Genomic DNA, 18,189 nt, shown 5'->3' with positions numbered 1-18,189 from the left:
ACTCAATAAAATGATTTAAAAATATTTTTTTCATTAGTTTGGTTTGGTTTTTTTTTATTTGTTTTTAGCAAAAGGTAACAGCCATATTTTTTAAAATCCCAAAATCACTAATAATTTAAAGAAATGAAAGTAAAATAGCAGGGAGGTCCCACCTTGTCCTCATCAGATTGGCAAAGCTAATAAAAGAAATACCCAGTGAGAGGGAAAGATAAATCATGTGTCCCAAAACACTATGGGCTTTTTTTTTTTTTGCAAGGCAAACTGGGTTAAGTAGCTTGCCCAAGTCCACACAGCTAGGCAATTATTAAGTGTCTGCCAGATTTGAACTCAGGTATTCCTGACTCCAGGGTCAGTGCTCTATCCACTGTGCCACCTAGCCACCCCCAACACTATGGGTTTTTGAAATTGTGCATAGCTTCAACTCCTCTTGAAATCAGTTTGGAATGATGTGTAAAAAGTTATTAGATCATATATATCCTTTCCTAAATACTGAGCAATATGTACCAAAAAGGCAAAGAACAGAATGATCCCATGTCTGTGAACATTTTCATAGCATCACTTTTTTTATCCTAGGAAAAAAATGGGAAAGAAATTGAAAATGGCATAAGACATTATGGCATAGAAATGTAATGAAATATCACTATACCACAAAAAACGATAATGAAGAAGAAATGTGGAAAGACACGTATAGATTAAAGAAAGCAGAACTCAGAGAACAATATTCACAGTAGCTACAACAAAGTAAATGAAGGCATCATAATTCAGATTATATCCAGCTCCAATTTCTTGTTTCCACAGTATCACTGATGAAGCTTATTTCCTTCTTTTCCATATGGAGGTGGTGGGTTATGGATGAAGACTCTAACATCTGCTTTGGATATGATAGATTTGCCTCTTTTGCCAATCTTTGTTGTGGTTTGGGGGAAGAGTATTTTAGACCAAGTTAGAAGATGCATGATGAAAGTGAAATTTTAAAAAAATCAACAAATCATTTTAGAATCTTTTTGATCAATTTGGTATGGTTGGTTTTTTTTAAATTAATTTTAGCAAAAGGTAAGAAGAAAAGTAAAACATTGTCCACATGAGTACAGAGCTTCCATAATGGGAAACAAGACTGTGCCATTTAAAAGTTTTTAAAAACTGATTCCAACTCCTGTTTGTGGCTTAAAGGTTCATAGATCATGTTTTCTATGTAACATCTAAATAACACAAAGTATTTCTACGCTTATAAAATGTGTACACTTGATAAAGTGGAAACAAGAGCTTTCCAATGTTCGTTGGGTAGCAAGATGGCACAGCTGATAGGACACTAGGCTTGAAATCAGGATGACTCATCTTCCTAAATTCAAATCTGCTCTCAGACACTTACTAGCTGTGTGAGCCTAGGCAAGCCATTTCATCCTGTTTGCCTCAGTTCCTTATCTATAAAATGAGAAGGAAATGGCAAACTACTCCAGTATCTTTGCCAAGAAAACCCCAGATGGCAGCTAGGTGGTGCAGTAGATAGAGTGTTGAGCCTAGAGACAGGAGGACCTGAATTCAAATCTGACCTCAGAATCTTAATAATTACTGGCTGTGTGACCTTGGGCAAGTCACTTAACCCCACTGCCTTGCAAAAACAAAACAAAACCCTAAAATAGGGTCATGAAGAATGAAATACAACTTAATCAACCAATTAACAACAGCAACAACTCCAAGATTCTGATAAGGAAGGATATTAACATTTTTCATTCTTCTCCATGTTCTCTTTCTATAGGTTATTCAGATTATGATTGCATTAATTCACATAGGCTTGGGGATTATTCTGGGTTTTCTCTCTATAGATGATGATATCTTCGATAATAAGTACATTACTTTGTCCTTCATTGGTGGATATCCATTCTGGGGAGGCGTCTCGGTGAGTAGACTGAAATAAAAGTAGCCTTTAACCCCTTGAAAAACCCCTGCAAAAGTCAAGGATGTGGGTCATTACTTTAGGGATCTAAGATTTCAGCCAGCAGCATTCCCTCTCCACACACAGTTTCACTGATGGGTTAACAAGAGTTACTAAAGACAAAATGTGATTCCTGGATAAATGGTAAAAAGGCTTTTCTCTTTTAGCCTATTGAGCCTCTTTTAAGGGAAACTAAGCATTATCATTATTATTATTTGTAATTATCGTAATACTCATTATTATTGGTCCCATCTAAGAAAGTCCTGCCCTTTGTGGTCTTAAAGGGGTGCCTTCATCACTGAGAGGTAGAACCCAGGCTCGGTCAGTCTGAGGCCTTGAAGTCAGGCATTTGAGATTTCCTGGACAATTCTTAATCCACCTTCCCCCTAATGTCCAGGGATCTCCTTGACTACAGTGGCTAAAAGGATGCCTTAGGGCACTGTGCAGCTTTCACTGTCTTGGAGAGACCACAGGAACTGGAGTTAGACTTCAGGGTTTCTAAGGGCTACGAAGTAAACCATTAATTCTGCCATTGATTCCTAAGTCCCTCCAAAGGCAAAGCACCGTGCTCAGGATGAGGGGAGGAAGTAGGGCAGTAGGAAGAAACAATAGAAAGTCCTCATTCTTCAGGAGATTATTATCTAGTTTGCATGTCTGATTTTTTTAATTGATGGTAGCTAAATTTAAAAACATTATTATTACTGTTATTATTATTATTATTATTCTTTTAATAAAGGAAAACTTATAGGGGTCAGAGAGCTAAACCTCTAGGTACAGAAATGGGTTTGCTTGTTGGGTTTTCCTCCAAGGTATCCCTTTTAAGGTTCATTCAGTATTCAGTCTTTCATCTTTGTGTTTTGTGGCTCCACAAATAGAATCAGGGCATTGGGAATGGGGTAAGGTTGGCAAAATGACCTTGGGGAGTATATGGTGATATAGCCACAATAACAATAAAGTCTCTTAAGGAACAAGGGTACTAACAAGGAGAAAAGATGGCAAGCCAAAATGTTGGTACTTTTAAAATTTTGTCATAGAGGAGAGAAATAGAGAGCTTTAAAAAGACAACTTTGCTGAAAAAAGTCCTCCCCAAAAGATGGAAAAGCCCTTCCTTCTGGCTGAGAGCCTTTTTTCCTTTTTAACAGTACCTATGTTCTGGATCTCTCACAGTAATAGCAACAAGCAACTCATCATCTTGTTTGGTAAGTCACAATGCTCCACTAGGGACTTCTTGGAAGATGACAGTTTCATTCTACCACCAATATGATTTTGGTAGAAACAGAAATCTTGGGAGAAGAACAACATTGGGAATATTTTTGATGATGTCTATCAAATCCAGCTCCATGGCAGTAGAGGAGGTAACACTAGAGGAGATAGCACTGGGAACCTCCTACCAAACTGAAAAGGATTGAGAGTACAGACCCAGACACGTACTTTATTATTGTCTTCAGAGAAAAAAAATCAATGAAACTCAAAGAGGTGCATCATTTCAGGGAGAGTCACTAAGGAGGCAATTGTCTTTTCTTTTATCATTACCCAAAACATAGCAAAAACATCCCCATTTCTCCACTTCCATAGTCCTACCCTCATTCAGGCTCTCACTTCCTCCAGTCTCCTTGTCAAGCTGCCAAGGGGATTCTTGACTGCACTCAGAAAACTTCAGAAACTCCTAATTACTTCTAGGACCAAAAAGAAATACCTTTACCTTTCTACCTTTCCAGACTTCTTATCCATCACTCTATAATGCAGCCATGAGGGTTTCCTTACTCTCTTCCTCTGTCTTTCATGCCTAGAATGCTTATCTTCACCTCCACCTCTTAGAACTCTGAGCTTCCTTCCTTACTCAGCTTAAAGGTCACTTTCTATGGAAGGCCTTCCCCAAAGCCTTCACATCAAAAATTAGATTCCTTCTATTCCATTATCAAATAAGATAACATAGATAACAGGCTTTGCAAACTATATCATTGCTATGATTATTTTCTATGAATCTATGAATCTATTTTCTATCTCAGAAATAATGTTCTTAAAAACAAGGACTGTTCTGGGGTTTGGGGATTTAGTTTGGAGTTTTTCTGACCTTTGTATCTCCTGTATTTGGGATAGTGACTAGCATATAGCAAATTCTTTCTTAAAAACCTGTCAATCGTTCATTTGATTTTACAGTTTTGAAAATGCCCAGGGTCACATAGCTAAGTTAGTGTCTGAAATGGCATCTGAGTCCAAGTGCTCCTGAAAATTTGGGGAGTGAATGGAAGATGGGACTGGATTAGAAGTCAAAATCTGGTTTGAAATCCCTCCTCAGATATTCACTCACTGGTTGAATTATTTTTGCCAGAGCTTCAGAATCTTCATTAGGAAAATGAGAGAGTAGGATCTGATGACCTCTAAAGCCCTTCCTGTAAAATCTATATTCCAATGATTCCAAGACTAGCATTTGATCCAAACACTCAGTTAATGTGAAATACTCAGCTCTCACAGATGTCCAGCCATCTATGGTAGGATTTCATTGGGTTATCTTTCTTTTTCCCCATTTTCTTATGGGATCTATGCTCCCAGTGAACAAAGTCTCTCTGCCACAACAACCCAGTATCTCCTTCTTCTTTAAGAGTCATGGCTGCCCCAAGACACAGAATTTATGACCTCATACCCTCAACTTTTGTAGTGGAAAGGAGTTGAGAATAAGCTTAGATAAATGTTTCCTGGTTGAGTTGGTGTTTATTTCTATGTCTAGGAAAGAACCGCCCCCCTCACATGAGAGGTCAGAGTGGCAAAGGGGCTGCATCTCTGCTATATATATATAGCACATAATGCCCCCAAAAAGGGGAGACCAGGGAAGAAACAGGTAGCACTATATATTACAATACTGTTGTAATCATAATCTGCTAGGATACTAATTGTCTTAAGTCTTTTTTGCATCTTGAACTGTTGTTTTTTCATGTGTAAACTTTCTCTTTTCATCTATATTGTAACTCACAGTAATTCCCATTTCTAGAATGGTTCCAGGTTCCCAAACCCTTCCTCGAAAGAACACTATGAGGAGTTTGGCACAAATATTGACAATTATCATCCTTCAGCACTTCAAGGGTCAGTGATACTGCTGGAGTTGGGACTTCTAGTAACCCTGATCACAATCCCAGGGAGACTGTGGTTGAAAGGCTCATGGTTCTCGACCATGAGAAGTGATAAACTTCTGGTGATAAGCTTCTGTGAACTTTGCTGGGCTGAACTTCAGAGAGTATATGAGGTCCTTTTCAGAACCCAAAGGGAAGCTTTTCTGGCTTGGTAAGTCCTGAGAGAGTCTGGACTTCCTGGCAGGAATACCCTCATGCCACATAAATATAAGCATAAGTAAAGTGCCAGAATATAACTCCAGTTCCCATTGCCCTCAAGAGGGTTTGAGAGGTCACCCAACTTACATGCATGATCACCAGTATCTGAGTCTTCTGTTTCCAAGTCCATTATACTGGGTATGAGACACTGTACATGTAAGATGCTTAATAAAAATCTATTGATTGATTAACTAAACTAAATAAACATTCATTGAGCATTTACTATAGCCAAGAGACACTGGGCTAGATAAAGACTAAAATGAAGTAGCCCCAGCGCTCCTAAAGGAGCCTAAATACCACATGTACACATCTAAGGAGAGATACTGTATCAACCACATCTTACAAAACCATACCAATTGGAGGGATCAGAAAAAGACTGGTGAAGGAAATAATATCGAGATGCTCTTTGAAGGAAATTTAGGAATCCAAGAGGGAAAAGGTGCATTTTGACCACCGAGACTGTCTTTAAGAAGTTAAAAATAGTTTTTAAAATGTAGCCTCCATACAAAGAGCAGCTAGAAGGCCAGTGTTCCTGAAGCAGAAAAGAAGCAATGAATGGGAGTAGCAGGAAACAGCTGAAGAGGATGGTGGGTCTGGTCTCCGCTTTGCCTTGGTATTCATTTGGGATTCACTGGGTAATATGAGGGCCAGAAGTGATATAACACCCACATTCTGGAGCTTCTGAGTCATTTCCAAAGCCAAACATTTGCTATTTATCATCAATTTGACCCTGATAAAGACTTAAACAAGCATAAGTTAACCTCCAGAGTTTGCCCTAATAGGGAACAAGGAATTAGGAAAACTTATTTTAGCCTCTTAAGAAAGAACCAATGGAATTAGGTTAACATAGATGCTTTGTTTTCTAAGTTTGCAGTTAAGCACACAAGGAGGTCTGGCTAGGAATTGGGCCCCGAAGTGAGATTCTGGAACACATAAGGATAAGCATTAGACAAAGGACCACAAAATAATTGGCAGGATCCAATGAGAATAAAGCCAGTTTCACAAATCTCCCAGGCATCCATCACAGCTCTATAGAGAGGTGCTTTTTCAACTCAGTATGTCTTCTTCATGTCACAGTCTCATTAAGGGAGGGAAAAGTGCAGTCAGGAGTTCCATTAGGTGAGGAGGAATGTCCCTTTCCTGACTCAGGATAATGATGCCTTATCTGTTAGCTTGAAGACTTTCATAAAACATGAAGATCTTTCTCCTCTAACTATTGATTCAATGGGGGGGGTATGGTTGTTACAAAAGAGAAGAAGACAAAAATTTATATTTTTGTCTACAAAGAGACCACAAAGCCCAAAACAATAATCCTTTTCTCAACTATATGCAAATCATTCCTGTGGAGAGAATGGGGGAAAGAGACTTATGTTGCAGACAAGAAGGAAGATCAAAGGCAATCTATACATATCTCATTTTCTAGTTTATCAACTAGATAAAATACCTTATGATGACACAAGGATGGAGAGAGAAATCTTTCCTCTGCATCACTCACTGATCCCTTCCTCAAAATGGGTTTATGATAATTAGTTCACACCAAGTACAAAGAAGAGATAGTCAGCATGGCTACCTGAGTGAAGCAGTCCCCCCAAACAGCACTGAGAAAATTGAGTTTTAAAAATTTTTTTTTGTTATAGGGATGACCCTCTGGGAAGGGAAAAAGAGAAGGATTCAGGGCAAAATATAGGTGATGTAAAGCCAGAAGATCAATAAAATTTGTATTTAAATAATTTAAAAATAAAATTGGTTTGTGGAAGAACAGGAACAGGGAACTGTCTTCACCATAGCATCCGTTTTCATGCCCATGGATCACCTCCCAATTATGCTACCTACCAGGAATTGTGCTCCCCAGCTAGTCTAGTGTCTTTTTCTCTTTTCAACAACCAGAACTGTTTATAAACAGAATAAGCTACCTTTAGAGGCAGTGCTAGGTAACGCTGAACAAAGGTTAAATAGCCATTTGCCAGGGATGTTATCAAAGGAATAACTTTTCAGATACAATCCAAGGTTAGAGATCACAGAACAGAGATTCAGAGTCTGAAAGTTCCTTGGAAGTATCTGTCACCAAACATCTCATTTCAAGGAAGAGGAAACTAAGGCCCCTTTTCTAAGCATTTCACTTAAGAGCTCTGGGTAACGCTCATTTATCCTCCTTCCAAAGAACCAGACTCCCTAATCTCAGTAAAAGTTCATGATTGAAAATAGTGCCAAATTGTGTCAGTTACATAGGGCTGTAGAGAGTAAAGAGGTACAACAGGGTATTATTGTGACTGATAAAGATAAATTATAATTCTGTCCTACAGAACTTCTGCTTTTCTGTAGAATAGGAGGTCGGGCTTCAATGAACCAAACAAAGAAATGAAAAACTGCTTGATACTGTTTTTTTGAGGAGACATTTCTTTAGAGGTTTTTATGAGCAGGCAACTTAAAAAAATAAGCAGACTTGAAATTCTGCCACTATATTGTGGAATAACCCCTTTGGGTGAGTCATTTTTCTTGAGAAAAGCATCAAAAAATGGAGACCCTTCAAAGTTTCTACCTCATTTGTGCCAGCCATGACCTGTTCTTTCATATATCACTTTAGGTAAAAGGCATCGTAGGAATGAACATTGTCAGTGCCCTTTGCACAGTAGTTGGCATCATTCTGTTGCTGATAGATATGTTTTTCAATGGTGAAATAATGGATCAAAGCTACTCAACAAAGGTAAGTACTCATCTTTGATCAAGTATTTCCACTTTCCCAAATCTTCATTAAAGATTATCTACTTCAGCTTGCCACCAGTTTGGTGAGATATCAGCAATTATTCAAGCAGGGAAGAATCACTGCTATGACTCCCAACTTTCCCCCATAGCCACTGAGCCTCAGTAAGGAAAGAGAAAGAGTTAAATATAAAAGGAACAGGAGACAAGAAAAAGATCTTTGACCATCCTGCCTCCTCCCCTCCACTGAACTCTTTTTCCATACCACCACTGCATATAAATAAGGGAGAAGAATACCTAAAGCCACTGCTACTTGCCACATCTTTTCCCAGGGTTTACATTCTATAAGGAATGAAATTCTCTAGACTGTGATACGTCATCCAACTCAGAATGGAATCTGACATGACAACCCCACTTTCAAGGAGAAGGATTTGCTTTTTTTTCCTAATGATTCTTGTTAATATAATCAATAGGAGTCTCTGAAAAATTAAAGATCAATATCTCAGAAAAGATGTGCACTGGAAATACAAATAGTTTGCCACATGTAAGCAATAAGGAAATCCAAGGAATGGAAACAAAAGAAGCCATCAAATAATAATGATGATAATAAAGATGTTAGTCCTTCAATCTCAAAGAAGACCATAATATCAGGGAGGTGATGCCAGTATACATGAATTGGATTTGAGTGGGGGGGGGGGGGGGGGAACTAAGCTAAGTTACCAGTCTCACTTTCTCCTCCAGAGTCACCTGGATCCAGTGGCTAGATATAAATCAGGAAGACTGGAGATGGCCCTGGATGGGAAGCAATCAGGGTAAAGAAACTTGCCCAACTAGATATTATGGGGCGCACAAGGATGGAGAAAAAAAATCTTTCCTCTGTATCTAGTTGGCATCAAAGGAATATAATGACAGGAAGAGAAGATGGGCTGGTCACATAGTGATGGTGAGGGATTGAAAGAGGGATAGCCAGAAGGCTACACCAGTACCCTCCAGATGAATAATAATTAAGGAAAGCCTTAATATGTGGGATGCACACTGTGATGAATTTGCAGGAACACATGAAGAAGTGTAATGTAGAATGGGCAGGCCTGGACACTGGCAACCTGCACTTTCCAAATCAATGAGTCCCCAGATCCATTTGAGTTCCTGTGAGATCTTATATAACCAGCAAGACTGGTGTGTTTTTCTATGAGCAGTTTAAACCATGGACAGAGGTGGCTGTCAATCATTACAAGACCCCACCATATGCTATTACATTATCCATCCAGGTCCTTTCTTATTAAGGTATTACTCACTCAAATGATGGTTCATGTATCCACATTATGTCAATTAAATTATAAAAGTGTTATTACCTCCTCAAGTGGTTGAGAAACAGGAAGTTCCATACGCTAAGCAAAATTTTCAGTACCCAAAAGGAAGGGTGGTACCATATCTCTGTCACATGCAGCACTATCTGGAAGCTAAAATTCTCCATGTCAATCAACAAGTATCCAGTGTGTCTCTGTGTGAATGTGTATGTGTGTGTGTGTGTGTGTGTGTGTGTGTGTGTGTAAGAAAGAAATGCAGTCCTCACTCTTAAAGAAGTTACATTCTACAAAGAAGATAACATACACACACACACACACACACACACACACACACACACACACACAATCAGTAGAGAGAAGTTCTAGCAGTTGAAGGATCCAAGAAAATCTTCAGGCAGAAGGTGGGATCTTGGGCTCCATTTTAAAGAAATTACAAATTCTACCAGGCAAAATCAAGGAGGGAACACATTCTGGGCATGAGGGCAGCCAGCAGCCCCAAGGGCACAGAAATGGGAAGTGATAGGACTGCAGCAAGGCAGTGTTTGGCAGGATCACAGAGAGGTTTAAAAGCCAAAAGAGGATTTACATTTGATCCAGTGCCCATGTCTCCAACCCAGAGAAAGCCTCAAGTTCTACCTTTCACCTACTGGCTCTGCACTGTTCATCAGCTCTAGTGGAGAAATTCCCCCAAATGTCTCCTGCTCACTGTCTTCTGGGCCAAGGGGGTGGGCATGTGCTCTAGCCTAGAGGAGGGGTTTGCCTACTACCAACCTCTACAGCCCATCTGAAAAGATCACTGGGACACTCATGGATCACTCTCCACCAGGAGCACCAAGTGAAATCTCAGTTAAGGTTCTCCTATTTCTTCCTACAAAGTCTTCTAAGAGGTCTCCTTTTCCTAATGGAGAGGGAGGAGGTCAGCATGAGAATCTCCAGATAATTTAAACTGAATGAGGCTGAAATAGCTTATTTATTTAAAAGAGAATGAGTGGAGGAAGAGTAGGGGAAAGGAGAAAAGAAAAGAAGAGAAGGGAGGGGAGGGGACAGAGGAAAGGAGGGAAAGCATGTTTTCCTAATTGAGACATATTATCAGCTCAATCTCTATGCTTTCCCTCCATCTATCTATATGTCTTCCAATGAACTAACAATTCTTTTTGTTTCTTCCTATTCTTAGGCTTCTGGACAAGGACTTTCAGGTCTATTGGTCATCTTCACCCTCTTAGAATTAAGTCTCATCAGTAAGATTTCCAGTTTTGCACTCCAAATGCTCCTGAACAATAACTCGGTGAGTAGCTGCAGTAACCAGAATCCCTGCTAAACCAAGTCAGTCCTTGGTCAGTTAAACCCTAACCTTGTTCTCTGAGTAGCAGTTGGACTGAGACTCCTGAGAGAACATTCTGGAGAAACTAAATGAGAGGGAGACATTAAAACTGCACTTTTATTTTCTTTTCCAGCCAATTATGATTATTTCAAACACATATGCAGCCAATTCCCATATTCCTAATGTGTCAACAGGTGGGAACTTGGTGGCACAATGAACAGCATGCTGAAGCCTGGAAGATTTGAATTTAAATACAAGCCCAGACACTGACTAGCTGTGTAACCCTCAGATTCCTTAGTCTGTAAACTGAGCTGAAGAAGATGGCAAGTCACTTCACTTATCTCTGCCAACCCCAAAATGGGACACAGAGAATTAGACACAACTGAACGACAATATATCAACAACCACCCAAAATAGGCTGGCAACTTAGTAAATGTTCACTGGACTGGCCATTTTAAAAAGTTCCAATTTGTGAAAAGTCTCCTCTTAGAAAAAAAACAATCCCTTGCCTTGGAGACTAGGCTCCTCTTTACAAGAAAATGACAATCTAAGGGCTGTGTCTGAGATCACCCCTGAGGATTATCACTGCTTATAGCAAGATCTCTCACCATTTCCCCTTTCTATTGCATACTGGTGCACATGGATAGCTCCAGTGGCCAGTCTTGAAGCCTTTATTCCAACTGAAGACACCACCATCTTCTCAGTCCCACAGCTGCCCAAACTCAGTCATGCTAAATTTCCTCCTCTTACAATCTACAAATCTTGTCACTTCTTCCTCCACACTCTCTTCTAGAATACCCTTCACTCCCCTTACGTAACCTCCAACCTAATACAATAAAGCAGTTCTGCACTAATGCAGGAGGTGTCTCATGGGTCTCCCTGCCTCAAATCTCTTACCGCCCCCCTCCAGTCCATGCTTCACTTGGCTGCCAAAGGGAGTTTCCTCAAGCTGCCACCCTCCCCCCTCCCCCACTACTCAATAAACTCTAGGGACTTACTTTTACTTCCATGAACAACAGAAGTGGGCATTTCATGCCCGTTCCCCTTGACCCCTTCTCATTTCCCAGGCTTCTTCCATTTTCCTTCCCTGTACACACTCTATGACCCAGTCATGCTGGTCTTCTGGAGGGTCCCAGTTCTATCTAGATTTCTTTGCACTGGCTTTCCCCACTCTTGGAATGCCCCCTCCCCACCACCACCACTCATCCCTTATTTCCTTCAAGAGCAAAACCAACCCTTTTTAGGAAATCTTTCCTGGTCCTTCCAGCACAGTGCCCTGCACACAGAAGACTCTTAATAAAGGCATGTTGAAAGGACAGCTAGGTAGTTCAGTGGTTAGAGCACCAGCCCTGGGATTAGGAAGACCTGAGTTCAAATCCTGCCTCAGACCATAATTGCTTAGCTGCGTGACTTGGGGAAAGTCACCGAACCCCATTGCCCCACAAAGATAAATAAATAAATGAAAAAAATGCATGTTAACTGACTGAGTTCTTAGGTTATCTTGCATCAACTCATATTTCCAATATTTGTCAAAATGTTTAAGAATGCTTTATGCTTTAAGCACTTCTTTTGAAGTTGAGAAAATAAATAATTGTCCTATGCCTTTTATTTTGTACTTTGTGATTTCCTTTGTTAGAAAGGTGCCTCAAGGTACTTTTGAGGAGACCTTAAACATGTGCCAAACCTATCAGGGTGGAAGCATATGAGCCAGTCTACATGGATCCAGAGCAGAAGCCCCTTATTGGGCAAAGCAAGTTGGTAAATTTTCTGCAACATCTAGTTTTCTATTATCTCAAGTGAAATGACTTGCCCAGGGTCACATGGCCAGTTTGTGTCAGAAAACAGATTTGAATCTAAATATTCCTTGTTCCAAAGCCAGTGCCCCACTCACTTCATTGTGGTTCTGTTCATCATGGTGTACAGAACAAGCTCTTGATAGGAAAGATAATAAACTAACAAAAAGAAAGACAAAGGCAGCTAGATAGCACAAAGAAAAAGAGGGATCCTTTATTTTTAGATGGGTTTCTAATAGCTTAACTGACAGTACGTGACTATAAATGAGCTCCCAGAGAGGTCTATTTGCCTAAATTTGTCAATGTGCATTATCAATTAATCCTAAATAAAAATTCTTTGGGGAAATTCAAGCCATAATTGGAAATGTGGCTTCAAATTATAATTGGAACTATACTTTTTCTTAAAATTAGGGGAAAGGGGCGGCTAGGTGGCGTAGTGGATAAAGCACCGGCCCTGGAGTCAGGAGTACCTGGGTTCAAATCCGATCTCAGACACTTAATGATTACCTAGCCGTGTGGCCTTGGGCAAGCCACTTAACCCCATTTGCCCTTGGAAAAAAAAAATAATCCTTAAAATTAGGGGAAGTCTGAACATATCTGCAAACAGCACAAGAAAAAATGGTCTATATTAATGAGACAGGGAAAAAAAGCATCAAAGTCCTTATCATGTTCCCAAGTCTACATAAGCTTTAGAAGAAAGGAGGAGGTTGACATTAGGGACTGAGATGGATATGATGAGAGAGTGGCCATCAAGGAAAAGGATTGTTGTACAGTGATGAGGACCCAGGTGAACTTCAAAATCTGCAATTCAATTCAGCATACAATTATTTCAGAGATAATTTATGCAAGGTATAGAATTTTTAGGATCCTGGGATATAAAAGAAAGTAGCAGCTCTTCAGGGCTTTTAGAGTCCTGAATTATGAAATGTTGCCTCTAAAATGAAATGAAATGTTGAAAATTGCTAAAAAATAAAAAGTGACAGAGTCAAACAAGGTAGTGGACCTGGGAGTGGTTTTTTGCTACATTGTGATGATCTTAAAAGAAAAAAGAAAGAAAGATAGGGGAGGATATAGTAGGGAAGAAAAGAGAAGGAAATAAGAGAATTCTTATAGTCTCACATTAATCATGATAGAAGTAGAAGTGATTACAAATGAGGAAGTGGGAGCTGGGTATCCCTTGAACTTCACTTTCATCTAAACTGGTCAAAGGAGGGCAAAAACATATATAACCATAAAAGTTTGATATAGAAATGCATTCAAATTAACCAGGAAAAAGAAGGAAACAAGAAGAGTGCAAAAGGGAAAATAGGAAGGAAGACAGATTTAAAGAGAGAGCATTCATAAATAAAATGAACTTTGAATTCAGAAAATGGATCATAAAAAGAGAGAAAAAGGTTGTGGGGGTGGGGGAGAAAGGGAGGACACACATTCTTGGACATAGCCTATATAGGAATTTGTTTTGCTGGACTCTGCTTAATTATTATGTAATCCTTGGTCTATGGCCATTTGCAAAAGGTCCTCCTCAATAGGAGAGATTGATTATTCCTATATGAAAGATGGAGTTGGTGAGAGCTTGGGAGAAGAGAAATCCTAGTCTTCTGGCCTCCAGCTTTGAGAGGAAGATACCAGGTTCCAAGTTCTCTTTAGCAAGTGGGCCTTAAAGAAAAAGCCAGAGCAGATAGGTGGTGTAGTGGATAGAGCACAGGCCTTTGAGTCAGGAAAACTGAGTTCAAATATAGACTCAGACACTTCATACTTACTAGCAGTGTGAACTTGAGCAAGTCACTTTACACTATTATCTCACAAAAACTAAAAAAAAAAAAATCCTTTGGGGAGAATCTCACATATAGAGAGACACCACCCTCTCAATCATATTCCTATCTTCAGTTTGCTACATTAGAGACTTCAAGGATTTTCCCCTTGGACTAAGAAATTGAGGCAAGATAATTCACCCCCAATTCAATAGCTCATTCTATGATATAGTCTTAGTTATAAATCGTCTGTGATTTCTTTTTTGCTATTAGCTCTCTGAGTGAATGTTTTAGTTATTCATTATGTGTCCTCTCTGAAGACCTAGCTAGTGGCAGGAAGGGAATCAAGACAAAGACATATAATATATAATAACTTGGAGCATTCCTTTTCATTGTAAGGGATAACAATCAGAAGCATAATTTGAATCTAAACAATATTTTCCCTGGACAAATAATATTTATGGGGGTAGAGTTACAAGGGTTTGATTTTTCCATTTTCTTCCCCTGTCCACGCCCCCCCCCCCCCCCCCAGTGCATGGTAGGTGTCAGAGAAAGAAAAAAGTTTATTAGTTGAAAAAGAAATTTCAATTTTAAAAATGATCCAGCTCCTTAATAAAAAGACATACTGCAGAAAATGAGAGTTCTAGTGACTATCTTTCTTGAATTCCTTCTACTGCTCATTATGGTTACTGCTTCCAGGGTAGAAATTTCTAAGTCTTGTCTGCCCATCTCACTTCTAAGGGAGATGTGCACGATTTAATATTAGAAGATGATAGGGCTAAGTTGCTAAGTTCTTAAAACCTGATACAAATGTGATTTATCATTATATTAACTGAATGAGTTAATGTTCAATTTATTAAAGAGCAATTTTCATATTTGTCTTTTAGTTAAAACTTTCCCAAGAAATCTAATGTATGGAGTGGCTAGGTGGCACAGTGGATAGAGCACCAGCCCTGGAGTCAGGAGTACCTGAGTTCAAATCTGACCTCAGACACTTCATAATTACCTAGCTGTGTGGCCTTGGGCAAGCCACGTAACCCCATTGCCTTACAAAAACTAAAAAAAAAAAAAAAGAAAGAAATCTAATGTATGTTTTAAATTTACAAGTTTAATAACTATATTCTCCAGGGTTTTTAAAGTGAAAATAATAAGGGATGGGGAAACATTAGAAACATTCCTAATAAATACAAATAAGAAACTAGGATGCTCACTTTCACATTAATTCCTCCACATCAATTTGATATGTCACTGATGATTCTAGCAATTGAAATAGGACAGAAAAAGAGGAAATGGCAGGAATTATATTGAACATGAAAAAACAAAATATCATTATTTGCAGATGACATAACAGTATATCTGTAAAATCCAGCTGTCCTAACCAAAATATTAATGGGACTGAAATATGACAGCTGTTATCATATCCTCTCACTCCCAAATCTTTTATTCCCCAAGAGAACCATTTCCCTGTTTTACACCCCAGCTCACAGTGTTTTTGAATCCCTTCACCACAGAGAAAAAAATAAAGTTGAAAATTTTATCCCTATTGACAAATAAAGAAAGAAACCCTTAGGATGGAAGTTTTTAACTCCAAATGGGAAAAATGTCAAGTAGCAAGAGCTAGGGAAAAACAGGAAATAAGCAATAAAGAGAGACATTCTATGAAATCTGTGGAAACTTCTGAGGTATACACATGCAAAGGCTTGGAGAGAAGGGAGCAAACAAGTCAGTGAAGAACATAGTGAGTCTACTAACAATTCTCTAAAATTCATCTTCCACGTTAGGTTGAAATTTGTGGATTATTTTTGTCATTTGGCGAGAATCAGTCAGTCAACTGAAAGAAAAATGTCACATTAACCAAATTCAATAGTGGACCTATTCAACAAATAAATGAAGGAACTGAAATCATTGTTACTGTACAAGTATTCATTAACTATCTTCTATTTGCAAAACACTATCTGGGGCCTAGACACAGAAAACCAAACTTGAAAAATAGTTTCTTACTTCAAGACCTTAATAAAAATGTTCACTTTTTTGATAGATGTCTTCAAAAACTAGATGATCACTTCTTGGGCATATTATAGAGAGGATTCTTCTTCAGGTACAGGGAAAAAAGGGGGGGGACTCAATCATTTATTAAGAGAGACACTGTGCTAAGCACTATTCATATATTATCTCATTTGATCTGAACAATAATTCTGGGAGATAAAGCCTGTCATTATCTCCATTTCACAAATAGGGAAACAGGCAGAGATTAGGTTATTTCCCTAGGGTCACACAACTAGTATAGGTCTGATCTATTCACTTAGCTACCTAGCTGCCTAGGTACAACTTGAATAGATGTTCACTTAGCCTAATCTCAAATCTGAGATTCTCTAATTGTTCACCTCAAAATCACTTTCATAATTTTTCACTTTGAATGAAAAAAATGAACGATTTCCTAAGTTTGGAAATTATAGAATGTCAGAGTTAGAATGTCCCTTAGAATCCAGAATTGGAGGACCAGAATGGCCTTGATGTAGAGCTGGTGGATCTTTTCTCAATGTTGGTGTTCTTGGCCTCTCTGCTGCCCAGATTCTCATTCCTTTCTGGATTTGGGGGATACTTTTCTCTTCTGGTATACTTTTTACTTATCTGATGGCTCCTTTAATGGCACCTTTTCTTGTGCCTCATCAAACTGCTACCATGGGGGTTCCCCAAGATTCTGTTCTGGGATCACTTCTCTTATCTCTCAGGGCTCCCAGAGGAGGTCTCATAATAACCTCAACAGTTCCTAAGTGTAAACCATCACTTGCCTCTATGCAAATGATTTCCAGATCAGTTTGGCCAGATCTCTCCCCTGAGCTCAGTCCCAAATCACCACCTGCCTAGCAGACTTTTCAAACTGGATATCCTGGAGACTTTTAAACTCAACAGACACAAAACAAACTCTTTCTCTTTCCCTCTAAATCCTCCTCTCTTCTAGGGAAGGCACCACCACTCTTCCAGTTTTCCAGGTTTGGAGTCTTGACATTGTCTTCACAGCACCTATTGAATCAGTTACTGAGTCCTGTGATTGTAATACCTCTCCCATCTGAAAAGCACTCCCTCAGTCTCCACCTTTATCCAGGCTCTTTGACCAGATTAATACCCCATCTCCTGTTTTCCTGGTCTCACCAGCTCTCCAACCAATCCAGCCCACAGCTTCCTAAGTGATTCTCCTTTTGTGTGAATCTGAACAAGACACTCCACCTAGCCATTCCCCTGGCTTCCTCTGAATATATACAAAGTGGCCCCAACCTAGCTTTCCAGTCTTACTATCTGTGATCCTTCTCTCTCAGTCACTAAATTTCCTGTCTGAATCTTCACACTGCCCATGCCCCTTTCCTAAAAATCACTCTGTCCTTCTGTTTAACACATCCTGTGAGCTGTAGTTCAGGCACCACCTGATGATTGACAGTTACTCAATTCAAATTTTGTTTTCTCTGACCAGCAGAATGATCTTCACACTAGTGAGGACAGAACTAAAATGTCACATGTGAAGGTCATCCCCAAAATAAATAGGAAGAAGTGATGATGATTCCCATCACAAGGTCCAAAGAAACCCAACATGTAATAGCCCTTTAAAAAGAAAATGAGGAAAAAATTCTCTAATAAGTGACCCTAAGTGAATGAAACAGACATGCTTTGAAATTACCCATTAAACTATGGCTTCTTATGCACAATCTGTGAGTTCCTTGCAGGCAGGAATTATTTTTCCCCTTTCTTTGTAGCTCAAGGTGAGCATGGATACCTGTTGCCTATGAGGCATCCGGATCAAAATCAAGCCACTTGAAATTCCATGATCTTGGGGCACAGAAGCTCTCTTTCCAATGGTTAGGATGAAGTAAGACACCACATTGTGGTGGAACAGCAACACAATTAGAGTGAGAACTGATTTCATCAATAGACCCAAAACCCTAAGCTTTGATGGCACCTAGGAAGGAAGTCTCTATTTAAGTGCCATCAGAATCTCTTTCACTTTCCATCAGGTGGTCTAGAGTTAGAAATTCCTATACTCCAAAGACAAATGAAATGGATTT

The 18,189-nt window shown here is 39.2% G+C and overlaps 1 long non-coding RNA gene across 1 annotated transcript in view; it reads right to left on the bottom strand.

Moving 5' to 3' along the window:
• Positions 1-18,189, bottom strand: part of LOC141518969 (uncharacterized) — a 205,366-nt gene that overhangs the window by 185,774 nt on the left and 1,403 nt on the right. The window lies entirely within an intron of this gene.

Source organism: Macrotis lagotis, chromosome 3 (assembly GCF_037893015.1).
Source record: "Macrotis lagotis isolate mMagLag1 chromosome 3, bilby.v1.9.chrom.fasta, whole genome shotgun sequence".
NCBI classification, from domain to species: domain Eukaryota; kingdom Metazoa; phylum Chordata; class Mammalia; order Peramelemorphia; family Peramelidae; genus Macrotis; species Macrotis lagotis.
This window is presented reverse-complemented; position numbering and strand designations above follow the sequence as displayed.